The 10,382-nt window shown below is 41.4% G+C and overlaps 1 non-coding gene across 1 annotated transcript; it reads left to right on the plus strand.

Moving 5' to 3' along the window:
• The first annotated feature begins 6,325 nt into the window (after positions 1 to 6,325).
• On the plus strand, positions 6,326 to 6,432 carry LOC141681570 (small nucleolar RNA R71). The gene has a single exon (XR_012558999.1). It is a non-coding gene; the product is annotated as a small nucleolar RNA R71 (small nucleolar RNA).
• Positions 6,433 to 10,382: the final 3,950 nt, after the last annotated feature.

Here is a 10,382-nt window from a genome sequence, read left to right on the forward strand (position 1 = left end):
TATCAGCTCCAAGGCCTCGAAAAGCAGTCCCTAATGCAAGAGTAAGCTCCTGAGCAAACCTGCTCTGCGTCTCATACATGGCATCCATCCACCGTGAAAGCCTCCTATACTGGGCATCACCCATCCCAGCACCCTCCTGAGCTCTCGAAGAACCAGCCTCACCACGCCCTGGCCTAGCCATAGTAGCAACTCATGCTGGACGTCCTCCTGGAAGACGATAACCCAGCCCATGCTCCTCAGGCTCACCACCGGTCCACTCCTGCATCCCATTCAGAGTGCCAGAATCTATCGGAGCTGCTGGCAACTGCAACTGCTCATGAGCCGGCCAGTTCACTCTTACTGCTCGGCATAGCTTCGTAACCGTGGATGCATAAGGGATGTTCATATGCTTTGCTCCCCTCAAAAACTTCAGAATTCCTTGGTAGATAAACTCACCAAGGTCCACATAGTATTCCTCATTCAGAATTCCCCACAACAACTGTGCTCTCTCAACTGTGACCTCGTGTGCATGTGAAGAAGACAAAATATTAGCACATATAAATGCATTCCATGCACGGGCATACCTGTTCATGGCGATCGCCGGAAAGTGACGATACTCATTATTGGCTAGACTGCGGTTCCAAACTGTGCCCGGTCGACAGAGAGTCGCACAAATCAAATCCAAGTCAAAATCCTCAGCAGTCTTTTCATTCCAGTTCTCCTCCTCGGGCTTCCTCTCTCGCTGTCCAATCACACGGCGAATCGCCACAGGATGATAATCAACCGTCAGCCCACGAACTACAGAAAATCCATTCTTTTCAGCCTTCGCGTTCGCGTAGAACTCGCGAACAACACTCATCGGTACTGCTTCGGGTGACTCACAAAAAGCTATCCACCCCTTCTTTGCAATCATGGGCAACAACTCACCATCCCTCCCTGATGGTAAAAACCCCCTCTCTTTCAGAATCGGCTTCCCCAACAGCCTAGTGTACTCCTCCTCCGTAGCTCTGTCAGTTAACCGAGGCCTTGCAGCAGTACCCCTTGATGAATCAGCAGTAGGAACTGTGCTGCTGCTGTCAATAGTGTGTGCTCTCTTGGGTGCCATTGATTTGTGAATAAAAGTGTGTAAGAACTGATTTTTGATGTTTATGAGAGGGTTTAAGTGTAGGAAGTTTGTGGGAGATATGTAGGATAGGTGTATGTATATATAGGGTGTGGAGTAGGTTAAATTAGATTAGGAGTGGGGTTGAGGGATAAAATCATGGGGTAATGGGAAAAGAATTCGTGGGTTTATGTTCTGTGATGGGTTTTTTGTGTTTTTGTTTTTTTTTGTTTTTTTTTTTCTGAACTGCAAAAAATTTTCTGGAACTCGACCCCTGCGCGGCCGCTCAGCATTTCTGCGCGGGGCGCGCAGCAAGCTGCGCGGCCGCTCAGCATAGCTGCGCGGGCGCGCAGAGGGTCTCTGGAATTTTTTTTTTCAGCCCCTATTTTCTGATTTTTTTGTGTTTTTGGATAGGTTATTAACTTCTAAGGGTTCCTGTAACAACAATTCATGGGTTGCCTCCCACGCAACGCTTATTTTTCGTCATTAGCTTGACATTCCGTACCTTTCTCAAGTAGTCAACAAAATGGCACTAACCACCTCTCGGTTTGCCATGTCCCCGTAGTAGTGCTTCAACCGTTGACCGTTAACTTTGAATGCTTGGTCCGAATCATTCTCAAAAATTTCCACCGCTCCATGTGGAAACACAATTTTGACAATAAAAGGTCCAGACCACCTTGATTTCAACTTCCCAGGAAAAAGTCGGAGCCGAGAGTTGAATAAAAGAACTTGTTGCCCTGGCACAAATAACTTAGGATGTAGCTTCCTATCGTGCCACCTCTTCACCTTTTCCTTATACATTTTGTTATTCTCGTACGCTTGCAGTCGAAATTCATCAAGTTCATTAAGCTAAGCATTCTTTTCTTACCAGCTGCATCTAAATCCAGGTTCAATTTCTTCAATGCCCAGTAGGCCTTATGCTCAAGCTCCGCCGGTAGATGACATCCCTTACCGTACACCAACTGAAACGGTGACATCCCAAGTGGAGTTTTGTATGCTGTTCTGTAAGCCCAAACAGCTTCATCGAGCTTTAAAGACCAATCCTTCCTTGACGGACAAACAACCTTCTCTAGAATGCGCTTTATCTCTCTGTTAGACACTTCTGCTTGACCATTTGTTTGCGGATGATAGGCAGTAGCTACTCGATGATTCACATTATAACGCTGCATCATAGAAGTGAACTTACGGTTGCAAAAATGCGATCCTTCATCACTTATGATTACCCGAGGCGTTCCAAACCTTGTGAAAATTTGCTTATGAAGAAAATTTAGTACTACCTTTGCATCATTTATCGGTAAAGCTTTAACTTCGACCCATTTTGAGACATAATCGACTGCCAGCAAGATGTACTAATTATTGCAAGACGAGATAAAAGGCCCCATGAAATCGATTCCCCATACATCAAAGACCTCGACTTCAAGCATCACATTTAATGGCATCTCATCCTTCCTTGACAAATTTCCCACTCTTTGGCAACGATCACACCTTAAAACAAACTGATGAGCATCTTTGAACAAAGTAGGCCAGAAAAAACCTGCTTGCAGAATACGAGCTGCCGTCTTCTCACCTCCATAGTGTCCACCATAAACCGTGGAATGGCAGTCTCGTAATATCCCCTCCGTCTCACAGAACGGGATACATCTCCTGATGATCTGATCAGCTCCCTGTCTAAACAAATATGGTTCATCCCAAATATACCACTTCACCTCATGCAGAAACTTCTTCTTTTGAGCGGATGTCAAATTAAGCGGAATTATGTTGCTGACAAGATAGTTTACAATATCTGCAAACCATGGTTCTTCATCCTGAATTGCAAACAACTGCTCATCCGGAAAAGATTCATTGATTAACGTCCTATCTTGTGAAGTAGAATCGGGATTCTCCAACCTAGAGAGATGGTCAGCTACTTGATTCTCGGTACCTTTTCTATCTTTGATCTCTAACTCAAATTCCTGAAGTAAAAGCACCCAACGAATGAGTCTCGATTTCGAATCCTTCTTAGAAACCAGATAGTGAATAGCTGCATGATCAGTGAATACTGTTACTTTCGTACCAAGCAGATAAGATCAAAATTTCTCAAAGCCAAAGACTATAGCCAAAAGCTCCTTCTCAGTAGTGGTGTAGTTCAATTGGGCCCCATTTAAAGTCTTACTCGCATAGTAGACCACGTGGAAGAGATTTTTCTTGCGCTGTCCCAGAACTGCACCTACCGCATAGTCACTCGCATCACACATCATCTCAAACGGTTCTGTCCAATCTGGTGCTGTAATAACTGGTGCCGTGATCAAACTCTCCTTGAGAGTCTTGAATGCTGCCAAACATTCATCATCAAATTTGAAAGGCACATCTTTCTCAAGTAAATTGCACAACGGCTTAAATATCTTTGAAAAGTCCTTGATGAATCGCCGATAAAAACCCGCATGACCGAGAAAACTACGGATTCCTTTCACCGAATTAGGTGGGGGAAGATTTTCAATGACTCCCACCTTGGCCTTGTCCACCTCCAGACCTTTGCTAGAGACCTTATGCCCAAGGATAATGCCTTCACGCACCATAAAATGACATTTCTCCCAATTAAGCACCAAATTAGTTTCCACGCATCTTTTGAGTACGGCGCGCAGATTATTCAAACATTCATCATATGAGTGTCCAAAGACGGAGAAGTCATCCATGAACACTTCGACGTTATTTCCAATCATGTCAGAGAATATAGCCATCATACATCTCTGAAAGGTGGCCGGGGCGCCACATAACCCAAACGAAACTCTACGAAAAGCAAATGTGCCAAATGGACAAGTGAAGGTAGTCTTTTCCTGATCCTCTGGTGCAATACAAAGCTGATTATACCCGGAATAACCATCCAGAAGACAAAAATACTCATGTCCCTCCAATCTGTCAAGCATTTGATCAATGAATGGGAGAGGGAAGTGATCCTTCCTTGTGGCTTTGTTCAATTTTCTATAATCCATGCATACTCTCCATCCTGTAACTGTTCGAGTAGGGATGAGCTCATTCTTTTCATTTGCGACCACAGTGATACCTCCTTTCTTAGATACACATTGCACGTGGCTCACCCACGAGCTGTCAGAAATAGGATAAATGATGCCTGCATCTAGCCATTTCAGAATTTCTTTCTTCACCACCTCCTTCATGATCGGGTTCAGTCTTCGCTGCTGTTCCACAATTGGCTTACTACCTTCCTCTAACAGAATTTTATGCATACAATATGAAGGACTTATCCCCTTGATGTCTGCTATGGTCCATCCTATAGCCGATTTGAATTCTCTCAAAATCCTTAAGAGCTTGTCTTCCTCACTACCTGAAAGGTCAGCTGAAATAATAACAGGTAACGTAGATGAATCACCTAAAAAGGCATACCTCAAGTGTTCAGGTAATGGTTTGAGCTCCAAGGTAGGTGCTTCCTCTATTGATGGTTTGAGCTTCCCTTCAGCATTCTTAAGGTCAGAAGTACCAAGAGATTCAAATGGTATGTCGAGCTTTCGCTTCCATGGAGAAGCGTTCAGATATTGTAATTGCTCGTTGCTATCTTCATCATCGCTGTCAAAATCCCCCACTAAGGCCTTTTCCAATGCATTAGACATTAGCATGTGATCGAGTTCCGAAGTAACTGTGGAATCAATCACATCCACTTTTAAACACTCCTCATCTTCTGTAGGGAATTTCATTGCCTTGAATACGTTGAATGTCACATCCTGATCTTGGACCCGCATAGTAAGTTCCCCTTTTTGTACATCTATCAAGGTACGGCCAGTAGCCAAGAAAGGCCTCCCCAAGATTATGGGAATCTTCTTATCTTCCTCAAAATCCAGAATAACAAAATCTGCAGGAAAGAAGAGCTTATCCACCTTGACGAGCACATCCTCAACTATGCCCCTTGGGTAAGTAATGGAACGGTCCACGAATTGTAGCGACATGTATGTGGGTTTTGGATCAGGCAGATCCAGCTTTTTAAAGATCGACAAGGGCATCAGATTAATGCTTGCTCCCAAATCACAAAGGCACTTGTCAAAAGTTAGATTGCCAATGGTGCAAGGAATGGTGAAGCTTCCTGGATCTTTCAGTTTTGGTGGTAACTTTTGCTGCAGAACAGCACTGCATTCTTCCGTGAGAGCAACGGTTTCAAGGTCATCCAGTTTCACCTTCCTTGAAAGAATAGTCTTCATAAACTTCGCATAACTAGGCATTTGTTCCAGAGCCTCAGCGAAAGGTATATTGATGTGAAGTTTCTTGAACACCTCCAGAAACTTCCCGAACTGTCTATCCAGCTTTTGTTGCTGCAATCCCTTAGGAAAAGGTGGTGGAGGATAGAGCTGTTTCTCCCCTGTATTAGCCTCAGGCAGAGTGTGTTCAACAGTAGTCTTCCATGGTTCCGCCACTTTCTCCTTTTGCTTAGATTCTTCATCTCTAACTTCAGCTTTGACTTCTTTTGCCTTTTCAGCATCAGCTACTTTTCCAGACCTTAAGGTAATATCCTTGACTTGCTCTTTAGCTTCCTTCCTGCCTGGTACTTCCGTGTCACTGGGAAGAGTGCCAGGTTGACGATTGAGCACTGCATTGGCTAATTGACCGATTTGATTTTCCAAGGTCTTGATAGAAACCGCCTGACTCTTGCACAACAGCTTAAGTTCCTCAAAATCAGCACTAGTAGGTGCAGCTGCACTTCCCTGTTGAGGATATGATTGCCTTGTAGCATACTGCTGTGGTTGCTGGAATCCAGGTGGGTTAAACTGTTTACTCACTCCTTGCTGATATGGTGGCTGAATAGCATTCTGATTATTTCCCCAGCTGAAATTTGGATGATTTCTGTTGTTAGGATGATAGGTCGCTGGCACAGGCTGCTGTTGTCGCTGATAATTATTCACATACTGAACAGATTCGTTGACAAGAGAACACTGATCCGTAGCATGAGAACCTGCACAATGCTCACAAACCATAGCTATTTGATTAACTCCATACGTAGCCAGAGAATCAACCTTCATTGATAGCGCTTGGAGCTGGGCTGCAATAGCGGTGGCTGCATCAACTTCCAGAATACCTGCGACCTTGCCTGACGTCATCCTCTGAGTTGGGTTTTGATGCTCGTTTGCAGCCATTATCTCTATAAGATTATACGCCTCAGTATAGCTTTTAGCCCATAAGGCTCCTCCGGCTGCTGCATCGAGCATGGGCCGAGATTGGGCCCCCAAACCATTATAAAAACCAGTGATTACCATCCAATCCGGCATTCCATGATGTGGACATTTTCTCAACATTTCCTTGTAGCGTTCCCAAGCCTCGCACATAGATTCTGTAGGTTGCTGCGCAAACTGAGTAAGAGCACTCCTCATAGCAGCAGTCTTTGCCATTGGATAAAACTTCACCAGAAACTTTTGCGCAAGATCTTGCCACGTAGTGATGGACCCAGCTGGTTCAGAATGTAACCAGTCTTTAGCCTTATCCCTCAGTGAGAATGGGAAAAGCCTCAACTTGATAGCCTCATCAGTCACGCCATTATACTTAAAAGTGCTGCAGATCTCGACAAAATTCCTTATGTACATGTTGGGGTCTTCAGTTGCCGCTCCTCCAAAAGAAACAGAATTCTGCACCATCTGAATAGTGCCCGGCTTGATTTCAAATGTGTTAGCTTGAATAGCCGGATGAAGGATGCTTGACTGAATGTCATCAATTTTAGGCCGAGAAAAATCCATAAGAGCTGGATCAGCTTGATCAATACGATCTCCCATGTTTACTGGTTCTTTCTGCTCAGTTCCTGAATCCGAATCCTCAAAATCTAACTTCTCCGGAGTATCAAGAACTTCGTCTTTCTCCTCAGCTGTATCTAAAGTCCTCTTGCGAGCACGAGAACGAGTTTGCATAAACGCTTGCTAAAGTACCTGAAACACAACCGAAAAGAGTAATTAACTACTACGTCCTAATCACTGAGTCCTAATGACCAATGATGGTAAGTACATAAACTAAACAAATACGCCGAGTCCCCGGCAGCGGCGCCAAAAACTTGTTAGGGCGAAAACATGCACTAATATTCACGCAAGTATACGCGTTCGCAAGTAATATAGAATACTTTCTAGTTCGTTCACTCAGAGACTCAGACTAAGTTATTGTCTAATTAAACTCACTCACCAATGTATGATTGCTTCTCAATGTTAAGATAATAACACTTAAAATTTTTGATTAAATATTAACTATAATTACTACTTAATTAACCACTTAACTAACACTTTAATTTATCAATAATAAAACACTCATGAGATCACAACTTCATTATTACTTCCTTCTATAGCCATTGTTATTACCTTTAGCATGTGACAGTGATGATATTAATCGAATAACACGGAACTGATAAAAGCCAACTTTCATTGTACTAATACCATTCTACCAAACATCCACAATTAAGATAGAAGTTGAATAGTCATCAATTATGTTGAGTTCCTATATGTCTACAGAAATTGACAACACAACGATTTAAGCACAAGTTATTCCTTTTGATTACATAGGGCAAATAAAACTGTTAGAGTTACTCACTAATCATGCACAACGTACATGAACCTATGCTAGCATGGCAAGTTCTAAATCTCAAGATCCACCGTCGCTTCACAAGAGATTAACACCCTATCTTATATGTTCGCGACGCACATAAGACGAATACGCACAACCAATACTAGATATCATGCAATCATCACACACTAAAGTATTAAACAATTAACTAAAGAATTCCATAATAAATCCGTTGCAACCCCATGATCACGATTAGCCCATAATAGAACTTATCGCCATCATGGGTTTATATGAAATCATGATAAACAAACACAAGAAAATAATAACTAAACTAATTATATTAAAACAGAGTACGTCACAAGAGTAAATAAGTCAAAGCAAGAAAACTAGCATCCAACGTTACAACGAAACAAGAACCACAAGAATATATGCTTCCTCTTCGCTGCAGTGTGCTAAATCGGTCTTCTTCCTTATCTCCTTCGCTTCTTGCGCAAAACACAATCTAAAACATAATCTCCTTCTTTCTCTCCGTGAAAACGTCTCAAATCTACTTATATAATAGTCCCATAAAACTCAGATTACATAGAAGTTGGAAAGCAAACAGAAGTAGAAGTCTAAAATAATTTATCCTTTTCCCCGACCCTGCGCGGCCGCTCAGCATTTCTGCGCGGGCGCGCAAGGCTGCTGCGCGGCCGCTCAGCATTGCTGCGCGGGCGCGCAGGACCCTACTGGAAAAAATCCAGGTTTGCTCCGTTTCTTCGCCGTAATCTGCCCGTTCTTTTCCTCTCGCAATGGTGAACACATGCCAAGGCTTATTCTTGATGATTCCTCCTCCGAAATACAACTAATACCCTGAAATGCATAAACACTAGAAAAACGCATCAAATACATAAAATACTTGATTTCAAGACACCAATTTAAGCCATTTTAAGACGTTCTAAGTGGTATAAAATGCCACTTATCACACCCCCAAACTTAAATCGATGCTTGTCCTCAAGCGTCACAGACTCAAAACAAATAAAAATATGCATGAATGCAATCTATATGAAAATGCAACGACCCCCCTTACTACAATTAACCAACCAAATTGTCACGTCTCAACGAATGCAGTTAGATAACTAAAGATCAATAAACTCATGCAAACGGACATACATCCAGAAACGTGGTACGTGCAAATGCTTAACAGATATGCTTCGGAACTAGACCAATTACTATGACTAGACTATCTTCAAGGCAATCCTACGATTATACAAAGAATAAAAATTCTAGGCACAAAGTGATATACAACACTACAAGAACTCTGGAGCTTACTACGGAATTGTGCTTTTTATTCACAACTCAAATGCTTATTTGACCGTGCAATGAGTGAGGTCCACAAAAGACTTATACACTGGTATCCATGTAACGAGCGTTAGGTTAGCGAATCCCAGACTCTAAAAGCCTTAGGTCACTAGGCACAAAGTCCCCTAAGAACTTAATAACTCGAATACCAAAGAGCCCACTCTTGATCAATTATGCAAAAAATTTTAATTTTTTTTTTCCTGAGCAAGTGCGTTTCGCTCCATCTTGCTCAACCCTAGGCTACTCGCATAACATGCGAGCCGACTACTAGCCATTTGACGCCTAGCCACAACTAGCAACAAATTCCATTTTTACTCCATTTTTTTTCATGCCTTTACCACTAAGAACCTATTATCAAATTCTAAGCATAATAAATAGATTATCCTCGAAAATAATCAGATCATAACAACAATCTAGCCCTTAAGCATTCTCTAAGACTTAGTGAAAATACAAGTGCTTCTAGCATGCATATCAACCTACACAACTTAATATCACTTTAATGCTATCACTACACTCGCATCAATATCACAATTCAGTCGATAAATCATTGCAAAAGGGATCATGGTATATGCATGAGCTATATGATATGACAAACAAATAAAGCTATATAAAACAGGACTATCAATTACTACAATATCTCAAGAAAGTTCAGAACACTTGCCTGGTACTAGCTTCCTATACTACACTCGCTTTCAGTGACCACTGTCTTACTCCTCGACTACCTGTTTTCCTTTTCTACGCCTTGCCTCTTCTGCTCACATATCATAAGCATCTATCAATATTCAACTCATACAATTCTATTCGACACATACTTCTATCTACCCTTCGTTTCACCCAAATCCGATTAACGGATTGAAAGTTACGCAATAAACAAGTAAACATCGAATATATAGACTGACAGTTAACCAACTAGTAACATATAGCACATAACACGTCAAATAATCAATGATATATCATTTATAAAGAAGTCTCGGGTCATAAATAGGCTTTCGGTTATTTGAAATGATTTTTAAAATATTTTTCGGAATTAAAATGGGTCGTTGGATCAATTTTGGAGTAATAAACAGGGTTCGACTGGCCAATTCTTGCTTCGAAACAATTTTATAATAATTATCGAGCCTTGAAAACAATTTTAAATAATATTTTAAAGATCAAAACTATTTTTTAGAATTTTTAAATCATTTTTAAATAATTAAATCTAATTAAATAAAAAAAATAATTTTTGGAATTAAAATAATAATTTTTTTGAATTTTTAGAAATTAAAAACGGATTTTTATAATAAAAATAAATAGGGAATACGATTTTTGAATAATTTTAAAACAGGAATCCTATTTTTGAAAACTGTGGAAAGTTCAGGGACTATACTTCATCGTTTTCAAAAGTCAGGGTACCAAACTGAAATTTTACACCTCCCGTCGCCGGAAAATACAGGGGTGGCCGGAG

The sequence above is a fragment of the Apium graveolens genome, chromosome 8, assembly GCF_009905375.1.
Source record: "Apium graveolens cultivar Ventura chromosome 8, ASM990537v1, whole genome shotgun sequence".
Taxonomy (NCBI): domain Eukaryota; kingdom Viridiplantae; phylum Streptophyta; class Magnoliopsida; order Apiales; family Apiaceae; genus Apium; species Apium graveolens.